The sequence below is a fragment of the Lepidochelys olivacea genome (genome assembly GCF_965140295.1).
Source record: "Lepidochelys olivacea isolate rLepOli2 genome assembly, chromosome: 9".
Lineage (NCBI taxonomy): Eukaryota > Metazoa > Chordata > Testudines > Cheloniidae > Lepidochelys > Lepidochelys olivacea.
Window position 1 is genome coordinate 31,728,837 of NC_140419.1, and position 15,083 is coordinate 31,743,919.

A 15,083-nucleotide genomic window follows, 5' to 3' on the forward strand; every position below is an offset into this window, starting at 1 on the left:
TCCCTCCCAGTCATAATCGCATGACATCTTTGTGGCAACTGCAGCAACTACTTACTTGGAGAGTAATATTAGGAAAGCATTTAATATATTTTTAGCTGTGTTTTAATGCAAGTTAGCATCTGGAAATAAAGAGCCACCACCATGTGACCAGCCCAACTCTCCATTTCCAGCCAAGTGATCCTTCCTTTATCCTTTAGAGCTTTCTGAAATAAAAGTCCAAAAATCAGAGTTTGATAAGTATAACTTTTTAGCCTTAACTCTCTATTGCCAGGCTTCTCTAGGTTTAAATAATAGGTTTAAACATATTTGTGTATGTGAGAGAGAGAGAGAATGTATTATCCACATGTCAAACAACTGTCATAACCATTTAGGAAGCATCGTTTGCTGGTGATTTACCTTACCTTCTCAGCAAGAAATTCAGTTTATTTGCTCTTACTTCTGTGAGCCAAAGGGCAGTGGTTTTCCCTGTTTTACCCCTCAACCTTTCCTATTTATTTCACATTTTAAACCAAGGTATTTTCATTTATTTACAGCATCAACCTGGGTTGAACATTAAAGAGTTGCATATATGACACAATTCTCCATGGTGTTTATGTCAATCAAAGATTACACCACAGCACTGGCATTAATTATTGACACCATCTTGTGGACTGATGTGGAGAGTTAACAATACAGAAGGAAAGACTCTAGCTGTCAGTTTGTTAAGAATACAGATCACAGTTACTGCCAATAATGGACAAGAATAACGGCCTGAGCGATTATTATTTATCCTGAAGGTTTTTTAATTTCAATTTTAATGATTTATTAGAGATGGTGAAACAATCTCCTTTGGATTTTGTTCATGTTTCTAGCCTTTACAGTTAATAATTCTGTACTGACTGCAATATGTTGGTGATGGATAGCCACAAGCTACAAATTTACTCATGCAAAAATATTCAAGATTCACATTGCAAATGTTGCTTAATGGCCATCTTTGATAATTGGGTTATAAATCTTTTTTTTTTAAATAAGTTTCCCAGAGGATGTACTTTTTCAGATATAGGTTGGGGTTCATGTACAGCTTTTGTTACACTGGGACAGAATTTGGAGGCTGAGGCTATTGCACGCTCAAGGTTGGTTCTTCCTTTAAAACCCCTGACAATGGGGAAAGTAGCCATTATTGTTTGTTACACAGTAGTGCCATGAGGCTCCAGCCAAAACTAAGGCCCAGTTGCGCTAGGTGCTATACAGATGCATAGGAAGAGACAGTTTCTTGTCCATATGAGTTTACAATCTACATAGAAAAGACAAACAGGGCATGGAATAAAGGGAGTATGATTATCCCTATTTTACAGATAGGGAAATGAGATTCCCAGATTAATATAGAAAGTCTGTGGCAGAGCTGAGTATTGAATACAGATCTCCTGAATCCTAGTCTGTTGTTCCCCTTGAATTCTAGATGGCTTATCTACCACTGCAAAACCTCTTCCATTGCCTGAATCCTTGTTCCTTGGTTTCCTGCAAATTGCAAACTTTACACCTCTTGAACCTCCTTTGTCTCTAACCTGACAGCTCCATAAATTCATGTGCCATCTGCTGCATGCTCATTGTCAGTATCCATACTTAAATCATGTAGATAATATCTAATGGGAAGAGTGTGTTTCTCACATTGAGACTGTTTCCCTTGTAAATCTTCCCAAGCCTGATGTTTTGCCCATTATACTATGAGCTTCATCAAAGAATCAGCATATAAAAGCAGAGCTTGAGGCTTCACGCCACTGATTAAAGTTGAGAGATGCAGTTCAGCAGTTAGGAAGACACTGAGGTTTCCTACCGCTCCACTGTAACATGTTAATCTATTCCACAGTGTCTTAGATTTGCAATGATTTTAAGTGAGGGAAGGAGGTAGAGCTATGATCAGTGATCATAAAAAAAAAGTGATCAGGAACAGCCAGCATGGATTCACCAAGGGAAGGTCATGCCTGACTAATCTAATCGCCTTTTATGATGAGATTACTGGTTCTGTGGATGAAGGGAAAGCAGTGGATGTATTGTTTCTTGACTTTAGCAAAGCTTTTGACACTGTCTCCCACAGTATTCTTGTCAGCAAGTTAAGGAAGTATGGGCTGGATGAATGCACTACAAGGTGGGTAGAAAGCTGGCTAGATTGTCGGGCTCAACGGGTAGTGATCAATGGCTCCATATCTAGTTGGCAGCTGGTATCAAGTGGAGTACCCCAAGGGTCGGTCCTGGGGCCAGTTTTGTTCAATATCTTCATAAATGATCTGGAGGATGGTGTGGATTGCACTCTCAGCAAATTTGTGGATGATACTAAACTGGGAGGAGTGGTAGATACGCTGGAGGGGAGGGATAGGATACAGAAAGACCTAGACAAACTGGAGGATTGGGCCAAAAGAAATCTGATGAGGTTCAATAAGGATAAGTGCAGGGTCCTGCACTTAGGACGGAAGAACCCAATGCACAGCTACAGACTAGGGACCGAATGGCTAGGCAGCAGTTCTGCGGAAAAGGACCTAGGGGTGACAGTGGACGAGAAGCTGGATATGAGTCAGCAGTGTGCCCTTGTTGCCAAGAAGGCCAATGGCATTTTGGGATGTATAAGTAGGGGCATAGCGAGCAGATCGAGGGACGTGATCGTTCCCCTCTATTCGACATTGGTGAGGCCTCATCTGGAGTACTGTGTCCAGTTTTGGGCCCCACACTTCAAGAAGGATGTGGATAAATTGGAGAGAGTCCAGCGAAGGGCAACAAAAATGATTAGGGGACTGGAACACATGAGTTATGAGGAGAGGCTGAGGGAGCTGGGATTGTTTAGCCTGCAGAAGAGAAGAATGAGGGGGGATTTGATAGCTGCTTTCAACTACCTGAAAGGGGGTTCCAAAGAGGATGGCTCTAGACTGTTCTCAATGGTAGCAGATGACAGAACGAGGAGTAATGGTCTCAAGTTGCAGGGGGGGAGGGTTAGATTGGATATTAGGAAAAACTTTTTCACTAAGAGGGTTGTGAAACACTGGAATGCGTTACCTAGGGAGGTGGTAGAATCTCCTTCCTTAGAGGTTTTTAAGGTCAGGCTTGACAAAGCCCTGGCTGGGATGATTTAACTGGGAATTGGTCCTGCTTTGAGCAGGGGGTTGGACTAGATGACCTTCTGGGGTCCCTTCCAACCCTGATATTCTATGATTCTATGATTCTATGTTATAATTGTCCAAACAGTATCTTATTAATCAGCATTTTGGTTGGTTTCATTTTCAGATTTCTTACTTATCCTTCCCCTGACAATTTGGAACTTATCTTTCCATCTGTTTTCATTTCAGACCACTGCTTCGTATTCAGTAACAAATTCCTCTTTTGTCTACCAGACACATTACACCTGCTGCTGAAAAAGAGCTGTCTAATGGTACATAGGGATTTAAACAAGATCATTGATTTTAAGGGGTCATTTTGCAGAGTAGTGCACACTTCCTGGTAACAATAATCCCCAATTGCTAGAGACTATGAAATTCAGATCCAGATTTTGAATACACCAAAGTTCAATGATGTTGGTATCCAGAATTTTGGTTCAGCACATTATAAAAGATAGGGGCCACTTGCAAATTTTGGTGTTGAGTTTGGATTTTGAATACTTCTAGATTTTGGGGCATTTTGATCTGAAGTCTGAAAAGGTCCTATCTCAAATAATCACCCAAGTACAATAAACCAAATGCATTACTAAGCAAAGGAAGACATGTAGCACAGTAAGCTGATACACCAGTCTTTCATCTCAGAATGCTTGAGTTTTAATGTAATGTAGAAATGAGTCTAATCTCACTCTGATCACACATGGCCATTTACCCATAACACAAAGCCCCCACATATTTCATCTTGATTATCAGTCAAAATGCAGGAAAGGTCTTAACAAGATAACAGGAGAAAGCAGATAGCATTTTTTGATCTGGGTAGGGAAAACTTACATAGCACCAATGACTGGCTTTAATCAGTGGTATTAGCCTCTCAGTTTACTCACCATTAAAATTACAGGGTGTGTGTGGGAGTGTGGAATCCACTAAGTAATAATTCATGTTCTTTGCAGTCCATCAAAACATAAAAATAACTTTTGCAATGATTCCACCTGCAGTGTTGTTATTGTAAGACTATAATATTGATTAAACTACATTTTTCCTTAGCATTTCAGGACTCCTAGATCAAATGTTTGACATTGAGTTCCTTATTCCTTATTTGAATTTGTCATTTCCATGCTTGGCATCCTCTTTTGGGCAGTGTGGGTATCCTCAATTCCCACCAAGTTGAGTGGGCGTTGAAGGTGCTCAGCACCTCACTGGGCTACATATCATTAAATACTAAGAGAAAGAATGATTGATTGATTAATACCTATTTCCTCATGCAACCTCTATTTTCCCACCATTCTCTTAAAAAAAGAAAGCACTAAACATCATTTGAGGCTATTGTGATTCATACAGAGACCAAAGCTCTAGTAATATTTCACTGTCTTCCTAAAGATGCAAAATGATGAGGATCACAACAGTACTGTTGTTTTTAACAGGGAAAGTGAGCCTTTTGTTAACTGCTTATTTTGTTTCACAGAAAAAGCCATGTTCTCTGTATTCCTTCTATATAGGGCTAGTTATGGGGTCATCCTAAAATTTTAATGTCTAGGATGAAATTGTGCAAACAATGGAAAGGCAGAAAGGAAAGCATGCAGAATTTAGATATGGATATTTTGGCTATGAGGCAGGAGAGCGATAGTTACCGTAAACGAGAAGGGGAGATGAAATTACATGAGTGGAAAGAGCACCAAGTGAGCTGCACATGAGATCAGCAGAAAACTCAGCTACTCTTTTGCACAGAGTTGAGGGAAAAGATGGGTTGAAACCAGGGAAGAGAATTGAAATATGAGAGAGGGACAGAGAATGGTGAGCAACCAGAGTAGCGGGAGAGGCAGATGGGTGGGAAGAAAAGAAAGTGGAACAGCAGAGGAAGAGAGGAGGGAAATAATAAGAAAAACAAAATAGACAGGAAGGAAGGAAGATGGCCAGGGCTGGACAGGGATGGAAGGAGAATACAAGAGAAAAGAACTTGAATGTTAAGGCTGGAAAATGGGTTTTATTTCACTTTGCCTACCTGTGTTTTATGATACTTCTGGCAGAGAGGGGGAAGCTGAAGAATCTTAAATGCGGGGGAGGGGGAATAGATTGGTATCAACAAGAGGTTGTTTGTGGGGCTCTTTGGGTTCATCAGGCTTCAAGGTTGAAGGGGTTATACCAGAACTTTCCCCTCCTCAGTACAAAGACTGAATGTACATTTCTATCCTCACTTTATCAGCCTTACTATAGAAATGTATGTGGTAAGTTACCAGATGGTAAAGGCAATCTAGGAGTCACTCTGCATTTGCAAAAAGAAAAGGAGTACTTGTGGCACCTTAGAGACTAACCAATTTATTTGAGCATAAGCTTTCATGAGCTACAGCTCACTTCATCGGATGCATACTGTGGAAAGTGTCGAAGATCTTTTTATATACACACAAAGCATGAAAAAATACCTCCTCCCACCCCACTCTCCTGCTGCTAATAGCTTATCTAAAGTGATCACTCTCCTTACAATATGTATGATAATCAAGGTGGGTCATTTCCAGCACAAATCCAGGGTTTAACAAAAACGTCTGGGGGGGGGGGGTAGGAAGAAACAAGGGGAAATAGGTTACCTTGCATAATGACTTAGCCACTCCCAGTCTCCATTCAAGCCTAAGTTAATTGTATCAAATTTGCAAATGAATTCCAATTCAACAGTTTCTCGCTGGAGTCTGGATTTGAAGGTTTTTTGTTGTAATATCACAACTTTCATGTCTGTAATCGCATGACCAGAGAGATTGAAGTGTTTTCCGACTGATTTATGAATGTTATAATTCTTGACATCTGATTTGTGTCCATTTATTCTTTTACGTAGAGACTGTCCAGTTTAACCAATGTACATGGCAGAGGGGCATTGCTGGCACATGATGGCATATATCACATTGGTGGATGTGCAGGTGAACGAGCCTCTGATAGTGTGGCTGATGTTATTAGGCCCTGTGATGGTGTCCCCTGAGTAGATGTGTGGGCACAATTGGCAACGGGCTTTGTTGCAAGGATAGGTTCCTGGGTTAGTGGTTCTGTTGTGTGGTATGTGGTTGCTGGTGAGTATTTGCTTCAGGCTGGGGGGCTGTCTGTAGGCAAGGACTGGCCTGTCTTCCAAGGTTTGTGAGAGTGTTGGGTCATCCTTCAGGATAGGTTGTAGATCCTTAGTAATGCGTTAGAGGGTTTTTAGTTGGGGGCTGAAGGTGATGGCTAGTAGCGTTCTGTTATTTTCTTTGTTAGGCCTGTCCTGTAGTAGGAGTCTTCTGGGAACTCTTCTAGCTCTATCAATCTGATGAAGTGAGCTGTAGCTCATGAAAGCTTATGCTCAAATAAATTGGTTAGTCTCTAAGGTGCCACAAGTACTCCTTTTCTTTTTGTGAATACAGACTAACACGGCTGTTACTCTGAAACCTGTCATTATTCAAGGCACTGCATTTAGCCGTATGGAGTGGAAATCTATCAACTGCATGAAAAAACTTGTACAGATACAGACAGACATCATCTTCCTTTCCAAATGCAAACAGATGGACATCGTACCAAAAGGACTGAAGGTAAAAAATCCATTACAACCTACATACCACACAGACTATGCTGACAGCTTGTGCCACACGCTCTCAAAGAAACTGCGGAATCACCTGATCAACATCCTCTACAGCAAACAGGGAAAGATTAAGAATGAGGTCTCAAAAATGGATACTCTCATAAAAAACCAACCTTCCACACAAACTTCCTCGTGGCTGGACTTTACTAAAACTAGACAAGCCATTTACAACACACACTTTGCTTCTCTACAAAAGAAAAAGGACACTAAACTTTCTAAACTACTACATGCCACAAGGGGCCACAGCAATGGTTCCCTCAACCCACCCAGCAATATTGTTAACCTATCCAACTATACTCTCAGCCCAGCAGAAGCAGCTGTCCTATCTCGGGGCCTCTCCTTCTGCCCCTCCACCTCTACGAACATGATACAGTTCTGTGGTGACCTAGAATCCTATTTTCAACATCTCCGACTCAAGGAATATTTCCAACATACCTCTGAACAACATACTAATCTACAGAGACCTCCCTACCAACACTACAAAAAGAAGGATTCTAGGTGGACTCCTCCTGAAGGTCGAAACAGCAGACTGGACTTCTACATAGAGTGCTTCCGCAAACGTGCATGGGCTGAAATTGTGGAAAAGCAGCATCACTTGCCCCATAACCTCAGCCGTGCGGAACACAATGCCATCCACAGCCTCAGAAACAACTCTGACATCATAATCAAAAAGGCTGACAAAGGAGGTGTTGTTGTCATCAGGAATAGGTCGGAATATGAACAAGAGGCTGCTCGGCAGCTCTCCAACACCACTTTCTACAAGCTATTACCCTCTGATCCCACTGAGAGTTACCAAAAGAAACTACAGCATTTGCTCAAGAAACTCCCTGAAAAAGCACAAGATCAAATCCGCACAGACACACCCCTGGAACCCCGACCTGGGATATTTTATCTACTACCCAAGATCCATAAACCTGGAAATCCTGGGCGCCCCATCATCTCAGGCATTGGCACCCTGACAGCAGGATTGTCTGGCTATGTAGACTCCTTCCTCAGGCCCTACGCTACCAGCACTCCCAGCTACCTTCGAGACACCACTGACTTCCTGAGGAAATTACAATCCATCGGTGATCTTCCTGATAACACCATCCTGGCCACTCTGGATGTAGAAGCCCTCTACACCAACATTCCACACAAAGATGGACTACAAGCCGTCAAGAACACTATCCCCGATAATGTCACGGCTAACCTGGTGGCTGAACTTTGTGACTTTGTCCTTACCCATAACTATTTTACATTTGGGGACAATGTATACCTTCAGATCAGCGGCACTGCTATGGGTACCCGCATGGCCCCACAGTATGCCAACATTTTTATGGCTGACTTAGAACAACGCTTCCTCAGCTCTCCTCCCCTAACACCCCTACTCTACTTGCACTATATTGATAACATCTTCATCATCTGGACCCATGGAAAAGAAGCCCTTGAGGAATTCCACCATGATTTCAACAATTTCCATCCCACCATCAACCTCAGCCTGGTCCAGTCCACACAAGAGATCCACTTCCTGGACACTACAGTGCTAATAAACAATGGTCACATAAACACCACCCTATACCGGAAACCTACTGACTGCTATTCCTACCTACATGCCTCCAGCTTTCACCCTGACCACACCACACGATCCATCGTCTACAGCCAAGCTCTGCAATACAACCGCATTTGCTCCAACCCCTCAGACAGAGACAAACACCTACAAGAGCTCTATCAAGCATTCTTACAACTACAATACCCACCTGCGGAAGTGAAGAAACAGATTGATAGAGCCAGAAGAGTTTCCAGAAGTCTCCTACTACAGGACAGGCCTAACAAAGAAAATAACAGAACGCCACTAGCCGTCACCTTCATCCCCCAACTAAAACCCCTCCAACTCATTATTAAGGATCTACAACCTATCCTGAAGGATGACTCAACACTCTCACAAACCTTGAGAGACAGGCCAGTCCTTGCCTACAGACAGCCCCCCAACCTGAAGCAAATACTCACCTGCAACCACATACCACACAACAGAACCACTAACCCAGGAACCTATCCTTGCAACAAAGCCCGTTGCCAACTGTGCCCACATATCTAGTCAGGGGACACCATCACAGGGCCTAATCACATCAGCCACACTATCAGAGGCTCGTTCACCTGCACATCCACCAATATGATATATGCCATCATGTGCCAGCAATGCCCCTCTGCCATGTACATTGGTCAAACTGGACAGTCTCTACGTAGAAGAATAAATGGACACAAATCAGATGTCAAGAATTATAACATTCATAAATCAGTCGGAAAACACTTCAATCTCTCTGGTCACGCGATTACAGACATGAAAGTAGTGATATTACAACAGAAAAACTTCAAATCCAGACTCCAGCGAGAAACTGTTGAATTGGAATTCATTTGCAAATTTGATACAATTAACTCAGGCTTGAATAGAGACTGGGAGTGGCTAAGTCATTATGCAAGGTAACCTATTTCCCCTTGTTTTTTCCTACCCCACCCCTCCTCAGACATTCTTGTTAAACCCTGGATTTGTGCTGGAAATGACCCACCTTGATTATCATACACATTGTAAGGAGAGTGATCACTTTAGATAAGCTATTAGCAGCAGGAGAGTGGAGTGGGAGGAGGTATTTTTTCATGCTTTGTGTGTATATAAAAAGATCTTCTACACTTTCCACAGTATGCATCCGATGAAGTGAGCTATAGCTCACGAAAGCTTATGCTCAAATAAATTGGTTAGTCTCTAAGGTGCCACAAGTACTCCTTTTCTTTTTGCTAATACAGACTAACACGGCTGTTACTCTGAACTCTGCATTTGTTCACCTACCATAATTAGAACTCCTTGCTTTCGGCCCTACTGTTAGTTGTGAGATCCCAACGCTCTGCAGGTAAAAGCAGAATCAGGCCCCTTCTTTCATAATTAGCGAGCATACAACCCAGCTAGAGGACTGAAGAGTTATTCTAAGATTGCAAATTTTACTGGCAATAGAATGACAAGGCACAAGAATCTGCAGGATTGTGCAAGCATGCTTAATTTCATTCTTTTTGAACATGTCACATAATTTGTGATGCTTTGTATTCTTGCAGTTTAAAATTGCACTCCAGTGTGTCTCAGATACATCCGACTTAATTATACTGCCCAATATTTTCAGTAATAGGAACCTAACTTTAGGCACCTAAGTCTATATTTGGACACCTAAATAATTGGCCTTATTTTCAAAAGCGTGGTGTGGCCAGACACTCCCACTGAGCTGAGTGGTTCTCTTTGGGATATGCTTCATAAAAATATTAACATTTAAGTTATAAAAAAATCAGGGTGTGTTGATGGTGGTTTGATTTTAGTGTCCAAAGTTGTACTAAATGCTTCACAGAACAGTAAGGAACATGTAGCTCATGCCCCAAAGGGCTTCCAATCAATGCACCAGATTCTGCCATCCCTACTCACACTGAGCAATACCTTACTACACATGTAGTCCCAACAATTTCAATGGGGTTACTCACATAGTAAAATACTACTCAGTGAGAGTTAGGGCAGAAGAATTTGGCCCTACACGTTTGACATCAGTCAATGAGTGAGGAATTGAGCAAGGAAGGACCTGGGTCACAGCAATGTGATTACATGGCTATTCACACTGGAAAGTACACATTGTGGTGTTCAGTTCAGGAGGTTTTCATTCTTCTTTCATATGTACAAAATCGAAGGAAGATGGAGATACGAGAGTGAATATATCTGATTTGCTTATTGTGGGCTTTGTGGAAGAGGTGATTTTTCAGGCTTTGAAAGTAATAATCCAATAAAGAATAATACGGATGCCTTTGTTTGTGCCATATTGTAACATCTATTGTCTACAGAATAAACAAGGCAATAGTGCTGGCTATCTTCATAACTACAAGGATAGGAAATTATATATACAGAGGAATTTAAATTCTGCAAAATACAGGAAAATCTACAAAACTCCCTAAATCCACAGATTTTCTATGTCTGTTGACTCCTGTTGTCCCTGACTAGACAGATTATATCACTGTTATTGAAATGATATTGCAGTCGCAAACTCTGGTTCCTATTGGCTACATTTCCCAGCTTTTTCACATTTGGTATTACAGTTCTTCTGGGCCTGTGTGAAATGTTTTCCGTTGTCTTAGCTCATTCCATAATAAACGCATCACAACTCCACCACACATAATCAGTCACAACTGGCATTTTTCTCAGCTCCAGTAAGTTCAGACTGCATGAAGTCTAAATTACTTCTGTCCCAGGAGACTGATTCTTTGAGGTCAGGTCAAGCTCATTAAGGAGAAGAGAGTGCAGAGAAGTTTGTGTTGCAGCCTCTTGAACTGCACCTATCATGCATAAATAGACTTTGCTTCTATCATAACCAGAACTATAAGGGCACTTAACTATTGTGTTGCCAGTGCTTCCCCATGCTGGCAGTAGAATGAATGTTATGGGAGAGTCTACTTACGGGACGCAGATGGCCAAGTGGCTAGGGCACCAGACTGGGAGTTAGAAGACCTGTTCCTGCTCTTGCCATGTGACCTTGGGCAAGTCACATCACCATGTGGTGCTTTTGTTCCCCTCTGTTTAAATGTAAGCATGTCAGGGCAGGGACTGTTCCTTATGTTTATTTAACACAAAGGGTGCATAATGTCTATTGGGCCTCTGGGCACTACTATAATATTAAGTCTAATGGCAGGCTGAGAGTTAAACTTTCACAGACATAACTGTTCATATTTTTAATTAAATGGAAAGATCTAACAACTTGATTTACTCCAAAATAATCAATAGGTTAGTACCTTCTGCAGTTTTTCCTAGTAACTCAAAGGACAAAAAGTACAGTGAAAAATAAACATCTATTCATTCTTTTATCTCCTTCTTGAGTCAGCATCAGGATCAATGGTCTTAATCAAAGATGGAAATATTTATGCCTGGAGGACTCCAATTTTTTTAAACTAGGGAGTTGGAATAGAAACAAACTGCCTCTTCTTTTTTCCATTGAAAATTTACATATAAAAGTATCCACTTTGCTTCTAGTTCCTGTCATTGTCTCATTATGTGTTAGAATGCCTGTATAGCATTTACAGTAAAGAGCAATGAAACAAGTAATTGCTAAAAATAAATAAATAGGATTTTAAAAATGCATTTGTGATATGTTATAATAGATAGGAAAAAAATATGGTTAAGCGGCCTTACATGAACATCTGGTGAAAGAATAAATTTTCTCTGCATCAGTAGATTCTGCATTAGCTCAGTGGATCTGATGCCTACATGGGCAGCTTGTCAGGGTACAGCTGGTCACCCTCTCTTTGGACATTAGATTTCAGTGAGGAAAATGTCTGTCTGCATTAGTCTTCTCTTACTGCTCTACCTTTCTTCTATGACTGTGGTCACCACCCCAATCATCCCTGTTACTCAGGCCTGTAATCTGATTATCATCTTTGAGTCACCCCTCTCTCTAGCTCTGCCCGTCAAGGCCATACCCAAATCTTGTCACTTCTTCTCCATATAATCTTTAACATCCAGACTTTTCTTTCTGACCACACAACGAGAACTCCCACCCAGGCCTTCACCATTTTCCGTCTCCTCTATGGAAGCCTCCTTCCCTCAGTCTTGCCTACCAGCTACTCAGATGATCCCATTCAAGTCCTTTCAAAAGGCTGCTGCTAAGACCGTCTTTCTGGTCTCTTATTTTGTATACTGTAATGCAAATAAAAATAGAATTATAGAATATTAGGGTTGGAAGAGACCTCAGGAGGCCATCCCAGTCCAATCCCCTGCTCAAAGCAGGACCAACACCCACTAAATCATCCCAGCCAGGGCTTTGTCAAGCCAGGCCTTAAAAACCATTAAGGATGGTGTCATAAATATAAAGGGAAGGCTAACCACATTTAAATTCCTCCTGGCCAGAGGAAAAAACCCTTTTACCTGTAAAGGGTTAAGAATCTAAAGATAACCTCACTGGCACCTGACCAAAATGACCAATGAGGAGACAAGATACTTTCAAAGCTGGGAGGGGGGGGACAAAGGGTTCTCTCTGTCTGTGTGTTGTTTTGTTTTGGGTTTTTTTGCCCGGACCAGAGCAGGAATGCAGGTTAGAATGCCTGTAAAGGGCTAATAAGCAATCTAGTTAGATATGCATTAGATTCTGTTTTGTTTAAATGGTTGATAAAATAAGTTGTGCTGAATGGAATGTATATTCCTGTTTTTGTGTCTTTTTGTAACTTAAGGTTTTTCCTAAAAGGATTCTCTATGTTTTGAATCTGATTACCCTGTAAGGTATTTACCATCCTGATTTTACAGAGGTGATTCTTTTACTTTTTCTTCAATTAAAATTCTTCTTTTAAGAATATGATTGCTTTTTCATTGTTCTTAAGATCCAAGGGTTTGGGTCTGTGTTCACCTATACAAATTGGTGAGGATTTTTATCAAGCCTTCCCCAGGAAAGGGGGTGTAGGGTTAGGGAGGATTTGGGGGGGGAAGACGTTTCCAAGTGGGCTCTTTCCCTGTTATATATTTGTTAGACACTTGGTGGTGGCAGCAATAAAGTCCAAGGGCAAAAGGTAAAATAGTTTGTACCTTGGGGAAGTTTTAACCTAAGCTGGTAAAAATAAGCTTAGCAGGTTTTTCATGCAGGTCCCCACATCTGTAACCTAGAGTTCAGAGTGGGGAAGGAACCTTGACAGATGGAGATTCCACCACCACCCATTCCAGTGTTTCACCACCCTCCTACTGAAATAGTGTTTCCTAATATCCAACCTAGACCTCCCCCACTGCAACTTGAGACCATTGTCCCTAGTTCGGTCATCTGCCACCACTGAGAACAGCCAAGCTCCATCCTCTTTGGAACCCCGCTTCAGGTAGTTGAAGGCTGCTATCAAATCTCCCCTCACTCTTCTCTTCTGTAGACTAAATAACCTCAATTCCCTCAGCCTCTCCTCATAAGTCATGTGCCCCAGCCCGGTAATCATTTTCATTGCCCTCCGCTGGACTCTCTCCAATTTTTCCACATCCCTTCTGTAGTGGTTTCAGAGTAGCAGCCATGTTAGTCTGTATTCGCAAAAAGAAAAGGAGGACTTGTGGCACCTTAGAGACTAACAAATTTATTTGAGCATAAGCTTTCATGAGCTACAGCTCACTTCATCGGATGCATTCAGTGGAAAATACAGTGGGGAGATTTATATACATAGAGAACATGAAACCTGGCAAATACTCACCAGCAACCACACACCACACAACAGAACCACTAACCCAGGAACCTATCCTTGCAACAAAACCCGTTGCCAACAATGTCCACATAGCTAGTCAGGGGACACCATCATAGGGCCTAATCACATCAGCCACGCTATCAGAGGCTCGTTCACCTGCACATCTACCAATGTGATATATGCCATCATGTGCCAGCAGTGCCCCTCTGCCATGTACATTGTTCAAAATGTACAGTCTCTACGTAAAAGAATAAATGGACACAAATCAGACGTCAAGAATTATAACATTCAAAAATCAGTCGGAGAACACTTCAGTCTCTTTGGTCACTCGATTACAGACCTAAAAGTGGCAATTCTTCAACAAAAAAACTTCAAAAACAGACTCCAACGAGAGACTGCTGAATTGGAATTCATTTGCAAACTGGATACAATTAACTCAGGCTTGAATAAAGACTGGGAGTCGATGGGTCATTACACAAAGTAAAACTATTTCCCCATGTTTATTCCCCCACCACCACCACCCGCTGTTCCTCAGACATTCTTGTCAACTGCTGGAAATGGCCCACCTTGATTATCACTACAAAAGGTTTTCTTCCCCTCGCTCGCCTGCTGGTAATAGCTCACCTTAAGTGATCACTCTCATTACAGTGTATATGGTAACACCCATTGTTTCATGTTCTCTCAGTATATAAATCTCCCCACTGTATTTTCCACTGAATGCATCTGATGAAGTGAGCTGTAGCTCACAAAAGCTTATGCTCAAATAAATGTGTTAGTCTCTAAGGTGCCACAAGTCCTCCTGTTCTTTTTGTGTAGTGGGGGGACCAAAACTGGATGCAATACTCCAGGTTTGGCCTCACCAGTGCCAAGCAGAGGGGAATAATCACTTCCCTGATTAAATAATAGTGGCAGCTTGCATCACAATGTTATAGATACTTACGTGTGGAACAGGAGAGGCTGTTGAGAAAGAAGTGTTGAAGCAAAAAGCAACTAAAGACCAGTGAGATATCTCAGTTTTTGCCAAGGATGAGATTCTGGGCTGAGCCTCTCAGAGCCGCAGCACAAAACTCACAACCCAAGAGAAGAGGGGCCTAGCGCAGATTTAAGCCACGTTGAACCTTCCCCCCACTGAGCTGGTCCAGGGGCTGGAGAGGCCCCTGGTGTAACTATGCCCT

At 41.9% G+C, this 15,083-nt stretch overlaps 1 protein-coding gene across 1 annotated transcript in view; it reads left to right on the plus strand.

Moving 5' to 3' along the window:
- SLC9A9 (solute carrier family 9 member A9) overlaps positions 1-15,083 on the plus strand; it is a 321,809-nt gene that overhangs the window by 221,559 nt on the left and 85,167 nt on the right. The gene's annotated exons all lie outside the window — the stretch shown is intronic.